General features: G+C 40.8%; 1 protein-coding gene across 2 annotated transcripts in view; it reads right to left on the reverse strand.

The window, feature by feature from the left end:
• Positions 1–15203, reverse strand: part of Nalf1 (NALCN channel auxiliary factor 1) — a 535729-nt gene that overhangs the window by 457039 nt on the left and 63487 nt on the right. The gene's annotated exons all lie outside the window — the stretch shown is intronic.

Consider the following 15203-nt stretch of genomic DNA (forward strand, 5'->3'; position numbering starts at 1 on the left):
GGAGTTGGATGGAATGTTAAGCAAAACAAAATCAATTGCTAACAATTTAGAAGACATGCCAACTCACAGATGTGAACCCTAAAGTTCTGTTTGGCACAGGTGTTTCCTAAAATATGTCCTCAAGTGTCATTTCACTATTTCAATCTTGCTGAAGTGAATTTTCCTCAAACTACCCATTATGAAGTGAATTACTCAGTTAACTAAGCCAGTGTGCTAGACTTCCATTTACCAAGCACTAGTATAGCATCTACTATGCCTCAGTTTCCATGCTAGAACATTTCTGGGATGAAATAACTAGAAAAGAGAGGACTGCAGTCCCTTTTGGATCATCACTACATGCACATGCTATCCTGTTAGATGAAAGATTCTGAGACTGAGCTCCTATGTCATCTAAACATCTACTAACAAAGCCGGAAACTAGTGTCTATTGAAACATACTTTTTAAAAATGCTGCACATAGGGGTCACAATGTGGCTCATCACATAGAGGAGCTTGCTCCCCAACAAGCCTCAAGACCTTGAGTTCAATCTTCATGAACCCAATGGTGGGAGGGAGACCCAACTCCCACAAGTTAGCGTCTGACCTCCACATGTGTATGGTGGAGCACCTGACCTTCCAACCCCAAATAAATAAATGTAAAAACTGATGTATTTTAAAGGCTGTATAAAAGTCCTAACATGTGTGACTGTTCACAGTTACAAGTTAATATTTAAATTATATATAATGTAAAATTTCAAAACAGTCCTAGTTATCTATCACATTAGGTACATTTGCAGCATTAATATTTGCTTCACTGAATGGAGGGCAAAGGAGTGGCGATAACATCTCACCAACAAACTTGCTGCCAGCCCAGCAACTCACAGTGCATCTAAGGACCTCTGCGTCACTACAAGATAAAAGCACTGCTTCTTAAATATGGTGAATAGTATGCCGCCTTTATGTCCGCCGAAAGTATTTCTATCTGCAACATGGTTTTTGTTTGTTTGTTTGACATCTTTCATTTGGGCTATACTTAAGTGTGATAAATTATGTTCAATTTTGTTATCTGAAACATGAACTGAAACAAAGGCAGCATTGTAATATGTGAAGCAGCCTTGTCATGCATGATGAACCATACCATGGGCTCATTATCATACTCAGAAAATGCAAAATAAAAACACTGCAGAATGGAGATGAGAATCTCCACCAAATGTTGCTGCCTAGATCCCAACTCTGCTAATGGGATAATCTCATGATGCCTTAGCCATGGAGGGGACAAGCTAGGAATTTAATAAGCCAATTCCAGAGGATTTACATATGGTTCTTATCCTAATTATTTCCCTCCATTTCATCGTAAACTTTCTAAAACAAAGCGAAAGTTTTTATACAAACATCTCTCTTGTTCAATACCAAAGCTTTAGCCATTGATCACTGTATTGTTTTAAAATAAGAAGGAGCATCAATTATTTTGTCCACAAAGGTGCAAAGGTCATTTTATTTTCCCAACCTTGCTGAAGAAAATTTCCCCCCTGAAATGGTCAACTTCAAGTATATAAACTATTCATTAGGAAACTAATTAGTTAATGGCTGAGCCAGTCTGTTAGACTTCTAGTCCGCTGTTAGTTGATCATCTACTGTGCTCCAGATTCCATGCTAGAGCACACACTTTCTAACAGACACATGATGAAGAGTCAGGGTAACAAAGAACTCAACCCCCCATGCTTGCTCATTGCTTCCATGTTTCTCTTTGTTACAGAACTCCAATTCTGTACATCATGTTTACATTTTCCTGAGTTATCTACAAATATTGGCTGAATCTCCAATCCTTACAGAGGATGTTTGGCAGCATCGGTGGATTTTTTTTCAAATCAACAATCACACTCAAGTTCTAACCACTAAATCACTTAAATCAATTGGAACGCTTGAAGTTTTGACATTTCCGTTCCAGTTTCCCTAAAGGGAACAAGCAAGTGAGATCAGATACATTACAACCTCTGGCTGCGGTAACGTTCAACATATAAAGACGCTGCATGCTGTGAGACTTTCCATCTGCTCCAGTGGCTTTCAAGCATTGATCTGATCCCCATGTGCCTTGCTGCTTATCGTGAGCAAGGCTAGGAGCCTCTCCTCCAACTTGGAATGGCCTTCTTTTCCCACCTTCCCTCTCAGCCACACCATTGGAATCTACAAAGACACATGGCCTCTCCACAAGCTGCCTGTCTGCATTGTCCTCTCTGCCCTTTGGACTAGGCTTTGCCTGGGCATTTTCTCACATCAGGTTGAAAGCTCAGCACAGAGAAAAGGCTTGAGGATGATTTCAAGAGGCCTTTCAATTCCTTCTCTTACTCTTCTAATCTCGACCCTCTTCCAAAAACCTCAGCAAACTTCCTTTTCCTTTTGGAAGCAGAACTAGGGTACATAGTATTCCTTTCCTATCTCAGGATCCTGCCTCAATGGTGGACAAGCTCTACCATGAAGTGCAAAATACAGTTGATGTGCTTACAGTGCTGGGGAAACAGCACAGCACTTTAAAAGTTAACACAGCATCTCATCTTCATATGGATGACCCATTAGGACTTGGTTCTGCCCAGGCAAGCTTTTAACCCTCTCTGTTGCCCCTGCTTTGTAAGTGCTGTTGGTGGAGATGATCTTTGTCCTTGGTAATCCTGCACAGGACCCACCGGCTAGCCAATCTCAACTTCATACTCAGAGGGGAAACCATCTTAACTGTTTGCTTTCTTCATTCCTGGCTCCTCATCTTCCCTATTTTACTGTTTAATGAAGTCTGTCCTTTAATTCAAAGTTTTCCTGCTCTCAGTGCAAACACCTGGCATTCTTTTCACTCCTTAGAAAAACCTTTCCTTCTGGTTAATTTCAGCCTCCTGGTGGGTAATATGAAAGTGATAAAATGGTCGCAATTTCTCAGAAGTGATGAAATTATCAAATAAGCTGGTATATGTGAAGAGTACACACTTCTCCAAAGTCCCCAGCAGTCACAAATTCACTGTGTAAGCCTCATTCAGGAGCTCCACACTGACTTCAGCCCTTTACCACACCTTCACCCTCACCCTGCATGACACTCCTTTCCCCAGACAGGTCCTGGATGTATTTATTAGCACATAGTAGCTGCCAGTCATTCACTGATCAGTTAAATATCATTATTAAGTGTTTTATAATTTTAATAACCCAGACCATAGGAAGAGTGCTGCATGTTTATCAATTCATACTGACTTTATATTGCTTTTATTATATTTAAACACACTACATTTTGATCACATACTTTTCCCTCTCCCCATCAACTCCTTCACTGCCCTCCACATTCTACAGCTCATTTCAAATGCATGTCTTCTTAACGTACACATGTATATGTATTTGTATTTGTACATGTACATTTGTACACTATATATATATTAGTGAGACAATTAGAGTTGCCCATATGCACACTGTTACAGGGCTGTTCACTTGAGCATGGGCATGGGCAGCCAATCAGGGGGTTTGTTCCTGAAGAAACCTGATTCTCCATCTCTCAGCATCCCCCAACTGCCTATAGCACCTTAACTAGGAGTGAGGGCCTGTGAGCTCACCCCCATCCATGCTAATGTTGACTGGCATGGCCAGTCTTGTGGAGACCACCATAGCAGGTGAGAGCTCATGGGTGCAGCGTCCTTGTCACATTCTGAAGACAATACTTCACAGCAAGTACCCTGGCCCTCTTGTTCTTAGACTCTCTTCACACTCTCCTCTGATATTCTGCCTGAGTCTTGGGTATAGGGGCTTGTGTTAAAGAGTTAAGACCTAGTAAACAGGAGAGAACTCATGCCCGGTGCTGTAAACCCAGCCAAGAACACAGACACTAGACACTAGAAGAGAGTTCAGTACTGATATTGATGACTCAGCTGCCTTCTAGATATTTATCCAAATGTCCATCTCTACACAAGACATCTATAAAATATATTATGCTGTGTCAATAATGTAAAAACTATCTCATTTCACTTCCATTTCTTTTTTATGAATCCTAAGATGTTTGTGCAACAAAAGAACGCTCATTAATTAGTCACTGTCATTTTAATATTGGCTCTCTGGAACACAGGTACTGCATGGGAGTGTGCCATGGCAGAGACTATGAAACACGTGTCTGCAGAAATGGAGAACCCAGCCCCCCTCCAGTGAATTACTCTGAGTCACTACTGGTTTTTACCTGACATGCACAGTTGACCTTCAAAGTCTGAGTTCACCTTTCTTTCATACCACCACCACCACCCCTCCCCCGCAAACTGTCCTTGATGCTATGTGACTCTGCCAGCATCTGACTTCCCTTGATAACAGTGCCACACGTTCAAACTGTGTTCTGAGAAGATGATGTTTGGTTCTGACATTTAAGAGTTCTCAGCAACTTCAATGAATTGATTCAATCAGAAATGGGTGAACTGGATGTTCCTGAACACATCAGAAACATGCCCATCCTCGTACTTTCTCCTTGAAGACTTTCATTATCATGTGGGCATGTCATGTATGTATACATGAGCCCTCTCATATGACAGGTGGTTAGTCTATGGTCACATTTGTGACCACATTTAAAAAAAAGCTTACAATGAGTGGAACACTATCTTCAGGTTTTGGGTTTTCCTTTTGCTTTGTTTTATTTCTTTGTTGAAGAAGAAATTTATAGAAGAAGATTAAGTTTCAATTCTTGAACCAATTTTATCAGAAAATCTTACTGACACCCTTCCATAATGAGAGGTGAGTTGCTGACTCTTCTTCTCACCATCATGAGGGAATTGATCACCCAAGAGCAGCAGGTGACCCCATGTTCCTGTTCTTCCCAATGAGAGTGGATGACTTAAGGAAGAGCCTGTTTCCCCAGAGACATCATGAATGCTATGCAGGTAGCAGGTAGAGATGGTGTTGTAAATGGCAAGTGGCTTAGCACATGAAGAGAAATTACACTGACCACTTCCAGCTCTCTACAGTCTTGTCTGTTTTAGAAGTGGATTTCCTCACAGAGATGCAGAGGGTACCATAAGTCTGCCAGATATTGTGACTTCAGCAACCAAGACGGGGTGGAAACGTGGAAACTACACACTTCAAGTAACCATAGAAACAGCTATTGCTGTTCCTTGAGTCTTCCATGATGACTTCCTTATAAGTTATTTTCTGTTTTTCTCCTTATATAAAACACAAATCTGATCACATGAACTAGCCTGTCACAAGAAACCATTTTAAAACCTGCACTATTCAATCTTTAAAGTGAAATTTAAAGAGATATTGTTCCATTGAAACACAAAAGAAGACCTTCAGTAATGTTCTTCCTGCACTGACTTTGACATCTCACTCCAGTAGGTTGCAAAACCAATAGAAACACAGAAGAACTTTAAAATTGCAGATGTCACTATATCACCAGGATATGACAGTAAACAGATGTCACCCAAATGGGACACTACAACATGGAGAGTCTCTACACCAAAGGAAATGTGGCAACAGGAAGAGACACCATAAGGAGCAACATACAAGCCATGGGCTACTGAGAGTTCAGTTGTTTACACAACCATGACCCAAAAGGTGTGGACCAGGAAGAGGGAGAGGTTCAGGTAATTTTTCCTGTGGAAGATCCAGAACTTAGTTGAGGACCCAGACAAGACAGAGCAATCCAAAGAATAAAACTGGCTCATGGGTCCTTCCTCTCACTCTGCTCTGTAGGAGTAGTCACACTCTTACCCAAGAGCTTGGGGACTCAGTGATAGAGCTCAGAGAATGGATGTCACAGCCACTGCCCAGACCTGAGTAGGTCACAGATTTCCCGTGACTGACCTAAATAACAAGAAAAATCAGAAATGTCCTTGTCTTAGAGATGAGAGCACTGAAATTCAAAGAGGTTGAGACATCTACTTAGGAGCAGTGGGACCCCAGATTGTCACTGTAATCATTTCACACCGGTATTCTATGTTCCTCTCTGTGTTTTCTACAGAATCTCTCTTGGCATCAGCATGAAGAACAGTAGGTACATCATGTTCATCTGTAGACAGATTTCTTTGTGGGGGTACAGGGTGGCACCAGTTCACACACAAAAAAAACATAGAGACTTCTTATTAATTATGAAAGGTTGGCCTTAGTTTAGGCTTGTTTCTAACTAGCTCTTATAACTTCAATTAACCCATTTCTAATAATCTACATGCTATCATGCAAGTCATGGCTTTTACCTCTCCTCCTACATGTCCTGCTTCCCCTGTGTCTGGCTGGTGACCCTACCTTCCTTCTTCTCAGAGCTCTCTATCCCTAGAAGTCCCACCTAACCTCTTCCTGCCCAGCTCTTTATTAAACCAATCACAGTGACACATGGTCATACAGTGTAAAGGAATAGTCTGCAATATTCACCTAATATTCACAATGCTGTCATCACTACTCATTATTAATAATTTAAAATATTCTTTTTAAAAATTATTTATTTTATTTTTTATTTTATGTGCATTGGTGTTTTTGCCTGCATATGCATCTGTGTGAAGGTGTTGGGACTCCTGGAGTGTAATTATAGACAATGGTGAACTGCCACGTGGGTGCTGAAAACTGAACCCAGGTCCTTTGGAAGAGCAGCCAGTGCTCTTAATGACCGAGCCACCTCTCCAACTCCAAAAATATTCTTTTAAGCAATCTTTTCAATGTTCATAAAAGGAAATATTCCCATGTTGCTGATGAATTCTATATGTGCACACAGAAGTTATGCTCAACAATATAAAATTTTAGCCCAAATTTTTCCAATAACATGTCAGAAAATATTATCCCCAGGAAATATCATCCCCACAATTATAGAACCCTATCTATCTGTGTAATTTGGTTTATCCAAAGATGCAAACTTTATTGCAGGCTCTGAAGTACTGTGGATTCACAAGAGATAAGTCTGGCATGTGCCCTGTGTTCTCTTAGTGGCTTAATGTTTATATGTCTTCCCTTTTCAACCAGTGAGACCAGACGTGTTGCTGTGTATACCACATTGTTAGGTAGCTAGGTGGTGATTAGTAGCCTTGGAGGCCACTGGGGATCAACTCCCCGTCGTGGTTGGCTTTAGACTCTACCCCACTTCCTTGATAACACTAGCATCATGGTCAGAAGAATAGAATATCTTTGGCTTTGGGTGGAGACACGGCATTGTGATGGGCTTCTGAGATTAGAACATTTGATATTATTATCTACTCTCTGAATCCAGGAGCTGGAGGTATGGCTCCATGGTTAAGAGAATCTGGGTTAATTCCCAGCACCAAAGTGGTAACTAAAACTACTACTACCTGTAATTCCAGTTCCCAGGGCACTCAAAACCCTCTTCCAGCATCCATAAGCACCCCCACACACGGTGCACAGAAAAAAAAAAATACAAGCAGGCAAAACATGCATATACATAAATAATAATAATTAAAGGTACAAATAATAACAGTGAATTCATCTCTGCCTGTCAGTTATCTGCCTAGGAGACTATCCCACAGAAAATCTGATTCACCTGAAGACAGTCCACGGATACAGGAGAAATAATTATCCCCTCAACGAGATAATATATTTCTCTGTCCCAGAAATCCTTTCCACAATGCAACGGCTCACAGGCCTCCGTCAGGTAGCCTGCCAAATTTTGTGAGTTTTAGTTCAGAAAAACATACTTTATCATGTTCCTCTTTTCCATCTCTTTGTCTTGCAGACGCTGGCCAAACACCCAGTGGGCTTTCATGCCACTCTGGCTTTCTCACTCCCCCTCTCTCAACACTCCTTCCTCCCCTCCACGCAGCTGCTGGCTGAGGGCCACTGCTGAACACTCTCTCTCTTCACCCCCACACCCCTGCTCCTGGCAGCTGCCGAAGTTAACAGCTTGCTTGCTCCATACCACCCTCAATTTTTCTTCTGAGACATTTTTTGAATTATTTTATCAACAAGACAGATAACTTACTAAAGGGAGACCCAGTTTGCTCGGCACCAACAGTACAGCAGTTAATGTTATTGTCCATGTCTCCACGTCTTAGGCACATCAGACAACAGGATTCAGAACCACATTCCTGCATATACGCTGGTAAATTTGTAAGTAAAACTAAGTATTTTTTTAAAGATATTTCCTCAGGAAAAAAAAAATCTGCTACTGGTCTGAAATCACTCACAAATTTACAGATGTGTCTTGTAGAAAGCATTAAAGCCATTCTTTTCTTAATTCTAATTTATGTGCTTAAATTATTAATAAGTGTGTCTGCTAATCAAATCTGGGTGATATAATTCAATTTTTTAGACCCTGGTGGTTTCATTCATTTTGTGATTTACGAAGCTGTAACTCGTATTTACACACTTATCTCCCTATTAAGTATGCATCTGCCAACCAGCTGTCCCCCTAATTACCCCACAGTTCCCTCAAAGCTGATGACCGTCATTTTGCTTTTGGGTTGGCGTAGCAGTCTCAGTAGAACAACTGTGGAAACTTTGGATAAGTCTGTGCTTTGGGTCCCCCCTACACGTAAATCGTCCATCATATGTCAAACATCACTTTTACTGTCCTTTTTGTCTGTCACCTTATACCCAACTCTATCATCAGCAAGTTAACTTGTAGTCTTTGTTTTCGACTGGATCCGTGAGGGCCATCCAGGCTTATAAATTTGCCCCCTATGACCTGTTCTCTGCGTCAAAGCCACGGTACTCTATTGTGAAGTATGCATATGGTCACAGTGTTTCCCATTTTTAATCTTTTTACCTCAGCAGTTCACAACACAGCCTTGTTACTCTTTCCATGTCCCTCCTCTTCTGGGCAGGCTACTTGAAGTAACGCACTCGTCCAAATGGTCATGCACATCCCCGTTTCCCCTGCCCTCCATCTCTCCCACTGCTTCCCATGGCGCATTGCTGCTTGGAAACCATTGATCCCTCCTCTTGATAAAACAGTTTTTTAACCTGTGACGACGAGTTGTCCCCAGGAATGAAGACATGTTCGGAATGACTAGAGAACACTCGCACACGGCAACGGTTCTACTCAGCTCTGCTGGTCTCATTTCTGAATCTCTCTGTAAGGCAAGCTCCAAGCCCAGGAAAGCATTGGTTAACCGATCGCTGAAAGCAGTTTGATTTCAACTTTTTCCTCCTAAGCACAGAAGATCATATGTTGTAGAAGGAGAGAAACAGAAAGAGTCTTGAAGAAAACAGCAACATGTGCTATTAGAGATGTTGGATTTGAGGCTGATGATAAGACAGAGTGAACATGAACGTGTCCTGTCCTTGCCTGTCCAGGTTAATGGAAGCTTAATTGGATCAGAGCAAAGCCCAGTGTCTGCCTCAAATGGCCTTCAAACTACCTGACAAGTCTCACGTAACTGCTCCCTTAATGACTGGATATGGAATGGATCACAGCTCATCAGAACTGGACCAAGAAATAACAGAAAGAATGTGTGTGTGTGTGTGCACGTACACACACACAAATAAAGAACAATGAAAATTACAGTATTAAAATGTATTTAGTAGTTTTTTTACTATCTCCAGAACTGTGATTCTCTCTCTCTCTCTCTCTCTCTCTCTCTCTCTCTCTCTCTCTCTCACACACACACACACACACACACACACACACACACACACACACACACTGTCTCCCCCGACCCTGACAGAGTCTTTCGATATAGCTCTAGAGAAGAACTCACAATGTATACAAAGCCTCTGACTCATGGTGAGCCTTCCATTCCAGCTTCTACAGTGCTGGAATTACAGCCCCCATGCCACATCATTTCAGAGGCAGCAAACAGAAGATACCATAACAGGTTGGCATTAAAATACAAAGAGATAAATTTTATTTAGGAAACATGTGGGAGCTTCTGTCGAATATAGTATAAATTGTAAAAATAATTTAAATACGTCTAGGAAATAACCATGCACCAAGATGACGAACTGAATACACAGGATTAAAATGGCAGAAGGTCAGAGACAAATTCACTGACAGCAATTTAACATGAGCCACAGGGATTCCTGTCGGTTGCCTTGGTACTAAACAGCATAGTGCTCTGCAGCCTTCTGTGTGAATACGGGAAGCTTCATGCTGATCCCAGTTAATCAAATGTCACCAATGTCCAGCTAAATATGTGCATTATACTGAGTAGATTTGGGGGAAATTGTCTACAAAATGCTGTAGATTAGGCTCATAACTTATGAACCCTTTAGTTTTTGTTTTCCAAAGATAGATACATACAGTCAATTGAGAGGCTACACTAATAGAGTAATGACATGATACATTGTATAAGATTCTGGAGACATTTTCTGTGAAGAGCTCACAGCGTCATTTACCACAACCACACAGCACAGCAACATGGCACTTTCTGTAATCCAAAGAAAAATGCCAAGACAGTAACCAGCAGATCTGATATCCAGTCAACCACGCTCCTGTGGGAAAGTCTGCGGCACACACAGAAATGAGTCAGCTGTGTTTATCTATTCATCTTTCTCACTTTTTCTGACGTAGAGAAGTGTGATTCTGACTGGGAATGTTTGTTCAGGATGCAGGAAGACTGGTGAGGAAACCGCTGTAGGAACCTAGCTCCGAAAGTCAGCCACACACCGCAATCACTTACTGAAAATTGTTAATAAGAGCAAAGCCCTCATGCTGTTAAGGGAAAGAAAAGGGATGTAATAGCATCTGAGCTACTATCCTGTTTGTTAAACTGTCTACCTGTCCTTCCGTTCTCCCTCATTTCCTCTTTGTGGTGATTTGAATAGGAATGGCCCCCATGTGTTCATGTATCTGAACACTTGGTCATTAGGGAGTGGCAATACTTGACAGGGATCAGGAGGCATGGCCTTGTTGGGGTAGGTGTGGCCTTGTTGGGGTAGGTGAGGCCTTGTGGGGGTAGGTGTGACCTTGTTGGGGTAGGTGTGGCCTTGTTGGGGTAGGTGTGGCCTTGTTGGAGGAAATATGTCCCTGGGGTGGGCCTTGAGGTTTCCGAAGCTCAAGCCAGGCCTAGTGACTCACTTGCTGTTCCCGCTGTCTGTTGATGCAGATGTAGAACTCTCAGCAACTTTTCCAGCACCCTGCCTGCCTGCATGCCTCAGTGCTTCTCTCCATGAGGATAATAGACTGAGCCTCTGAAACTGTAAGCCACCTGAATTAAATGATTTCCTTTATAACAGGTGCTGTGGCCATGGTGTCTCCTCACAGCAACAGAACAGTGAATGAGACACTCTTCCTGTTCCTCCTTCCCTCGGACATACCTTTTTTCCCCCATTGCCTCCTTCTCTCCCTTCCTTCCTGTCTACTATCTATCATCTATCTATCTACCTATCATTTATATAATTGTTTATTATCTGTCACCTACCCATAATCCATTTACTAGCTATCACATATATATATATATATATATATATATATATATATATATATATATGATCTATGTATCTATTATCTGTCATCTATACACCTGTCATTTACCTATCACATACCTACCTATTTACCCCTGACCTCATCCTACAGGGACTATTCCTGGGTGTGAATGATTATTATTTTAGATTTTAAGTTGTTTTACATTTTAACTAAGAATATTATTTTCTCGATTAGGTGTTTCTAAATATAAAATAAAACAAAGAGTAGTGTTGTTTATGACCCTTTTTTCCCATGGTTATTTTAAAAGTTCCTTCCTCAGTAAGTCATTAAAAAGAAATAGAATGATTTCAACATTTGAAACAAAGTAACGTGTTATGAAAGTAGAAGTGTCAATACCTTTAACTGTGAAACACATAAGACACAGGTGTGAAGATTTGATGTTTGGAATTTGGATCCGGAGCTGAAATGCAGTTTAAATTATGTTTCTTCTAAGTATACAAACAAAGGACATGGCTGTTTAATTCTAAAACGAGCCATCCTCTGCAGAAACCTGTCAGCATGATTTCTGCTTAAGTCAGTCACTCTCACTTCTAGAAAGCTTGACATGATAGTAGTTGACAATCTAGTGGCTTTTTTAAGAGTGAGTGGACACTGTCCTCTCAATGTTCCTTCCCTTTCAACTACGAGGAAACAGGTTTAGGCACCAGGGAGGGCAGAGAATGAAACAAGACCTTGTGGGCTCTAAGAGTCCTCTAAACCACAGCAACACCTTTCACTTCCTTGTCAAAGGAATCAGGAATTGTAGTCAACACATTGCAGAAACTTTATAATCTGCCATGGTGTGTAAACTGAGACATATTTACTGTATACCACACAGATTATTTCTATATCATGTGCATACAGATATATCTTACAGATTATAATTATAATTGGTTTCTCTTGAAGTCTGAGTCACTTTCTAGGAGAAATAATCAAAACGTGAAGATGTTGGTCAACAGCACGCAAATAGTCACCATCTACCCTGAACACACTTGTCCAATACAAGTGCACGTTTGCTAACATTCATAAATGATAGGAGCTTCCCACACCGCAATCCCATAACTGCTTAGATACATCACTCAGCATCTCCATGGAACCAGAAACTCAACTTCCATTGGATAGTGTCACAGACATCTCTACTTCACAGTTATGGATGCCAGTGAGGTTCACACTTATGCCCATGAGCAGAACCCCATGCATTGGTTTGATAATATTCACAAACCATGGCTGTGATGTCACTCACACAACTTATCATGTATAAGGAACAACAGAGTGAAAACAGGAAAAAGGAAAGGTTTGTTTAATGTCCTTTGAACTCACAATATGTTCGTTTATTTCAGTGAAATGGCCTGTTAATTTTAAATGCTACTCTTCATACTTGGTTCTTTTGGAAGAAATGTCTGTGGGGCTCTCTCCGCAACAATGACAGATTAGTCAGGGCATTTGATGTATTATTTACCAGCTAAAGGAGCACTGCCAAATATTGTGGGTGTGAATCATTTTCAGACTCCCCCCCACCAAGCCCTTTCATGCCCAGCACAGGATAAGCATCACCTGGATCTGATTCTTAGAGAAGTAGATTAATGTCAAAACTTTAGTACTAGTGTTTTTACAGCCCATCTCCAAAGTTTCTGCCACATGCATGTCCTAAGTTTGAGTCAGGCTGTTCTGCTCTGAATCAACGTCTCCTCTGACTTTAGGGTTATGAGTCTCTCCCACCTACAAAGCTTATGATTGAGTCTGTTACCCAGACACAAATAAGCCCACATCGGCCGGGCGGTGGTGGCGCACGCCTTTAATCCCAGCACTCGGGAGGCAGAGCCAGGCGGATCTCTGTGAGTTCGAGGCCAGCCTGGGCTACCAAGTGAGTTCCAGGAAAGGCGCAAAACTACACAGAGAAACCCTGTCTCGAAAAACCAAAAAAAAAAAAAAAAAAAAAAAAAAAAAAAAAAAAAAAAAAAATAAGCCCACATCGATGTTACTTTCCTGGATGTATAAACAGGTATTACAATATTAATTTTGATACAAAACCAGTCTTTGAAAACTGTTCAAAGTTGTCTGGAAAAAAAGTTGATCGCAAATATGAATTCTATTATTGCATCCTGTCCACTCTTATCTCTAAGCAAGCTGACAGCCCACACCCCAGATCAGAGAAATCACATTGTTTTAAAATCCCCACAGACCAGAGCAAAAGCATAAAACATCTTCTTTAGCACGTTAGTCCCACAGCCAGTTTCATCCTTCCTGGGAAGTCAATACGCACCAGTCCCCGTGGTCTTGCACACAAGGACAGCTGCTTGTCGCCTTTGCACTCAAAATGACACTCAGTCACCTTATCAACACCAATGGTGACATTACTAATTTTTCTATGAGATAGTTCCCTTTTCTCAGAACGATTGTTCTGTTTTCTTTTCACCAGTTCTATTTTAATGGTTCAAACTCTGGAGGAGGCACACAGGTCTAATGGTCCCACTGATTATAATAGGAAAATATTTTGTTTTTTTTTACTCCAGGAAGCATACAAGTATTTTTCTTTCACCCAAATATCTAATATATTGTCACTTTTTAACAAAACAGGGAAAAATAAGTCCTTCACACTCCAGGACAACCCCTACACAGCTTTCATAAACCCTCAGCACGTACATGAGGGATCTACTATCCCTATTTTGTACCTGAAAGCTATTAGTGAAATGGTGATGCCATCACACAATGGTCACAAGAAGTGCAGCTACTCAGGCCTAATAGATGCCGAAGAGCAAGCATGGGGTAAATGTTTCTGTTTGTGTGCCTCAAGTTAGAGTCTATTCTGGTACCATACATTAAGAGCTAATGATGTGTTTAAATTATGCCAAATTATTGGTTGAAGTCATTAGTAGCAAATATAAAAATATACTTTGCAAAACAACAAAAATCTTTTCATTCCCTGATTCCCAGGCATCTTCTTGACTGAGTGTAGTTCTGAGAGGAAGAGGAAGTAAGAGACAGAGTAAGTGTGCACATTTAAGTCTCATGCGGGTTTTGTTTCTGTACACAAACAGTTAAGGGGAACACATACAGTAAGAACAACAGGTAGAGTCCAGTTAGGGTGGTGTTGGAGTTGGGCATTTACAGATTCTGTTCAAAATATCAGGGTGGTTACAAAGCATGTCTGTGTCTCCGTTTACAATGAAATACAGCCAAGGAACACTTAAAGCAACTTAATTGCTAATCCCCTGGCAACAATCAAAACAAGAAAAAATAAAATAAATCTAGTAAACATCTTGTGAGAAAGAGAAGGGGACCCCTAAATATCCTTCTGCATGTTAAACACACTGTCTTCCTTCTTTTCTTCTTTCTTTTGAGCATTCTTTTTCTCAATAAAACATTTATATTAATTCTGTGAGGACTTTATACAAGCATGCCATATATTCTGAGTATTCTTAAAAGCACTCCCCCACCCCTTGCCTCACTCCTGCTAAGTGTCACTTCAGACAAATGATGACTGCTAGCTCTCCGGATGTCGCTGTTCATGGCCATAGATGTCTCTAGATTATGAAGACACCATTTTAAAATCATCGAATATTAATGGTTCAATCATTTGTAATGTAAACCTCATGGACACTAATGTAAAAAGGGCTTGCATGTTTACTGTATTGTCTAACAATTCTCATTAAATATATGCCACTCCTAAATTGTAATGATACACTGGATTTCCTTTATTTACCTGTATAACTTGGCTCATTAACTTTTGGGTCCAGTAATAATTTTGTAATAGTTTTCTACTTGTATCAGATGGACATAGTTTGTTCTTTTCTGAGATGTCATGGTTACAAGTCTTCTGGTCTCAGTGTGTTCTCTTCTTTGGCATCCAGCATTTTCTTTGAGAGTTTTCATT

This window comes from Peromyscus californicus, unplaced genomic scaffold, assembly GCF_007827085.1.
Source record: "Peromyscus californicus insignis strain IS unplaced genomic scaffold, ASM782708v3 Scaffold_23__1_contigs__length_62951481, whole genome shotgun sequence".
NCBI lineage: Eukaryota > Metazoa > Chordata > Mammalia > Rodentia > Cricetidae > Peromyscus > Peromyscus californicus.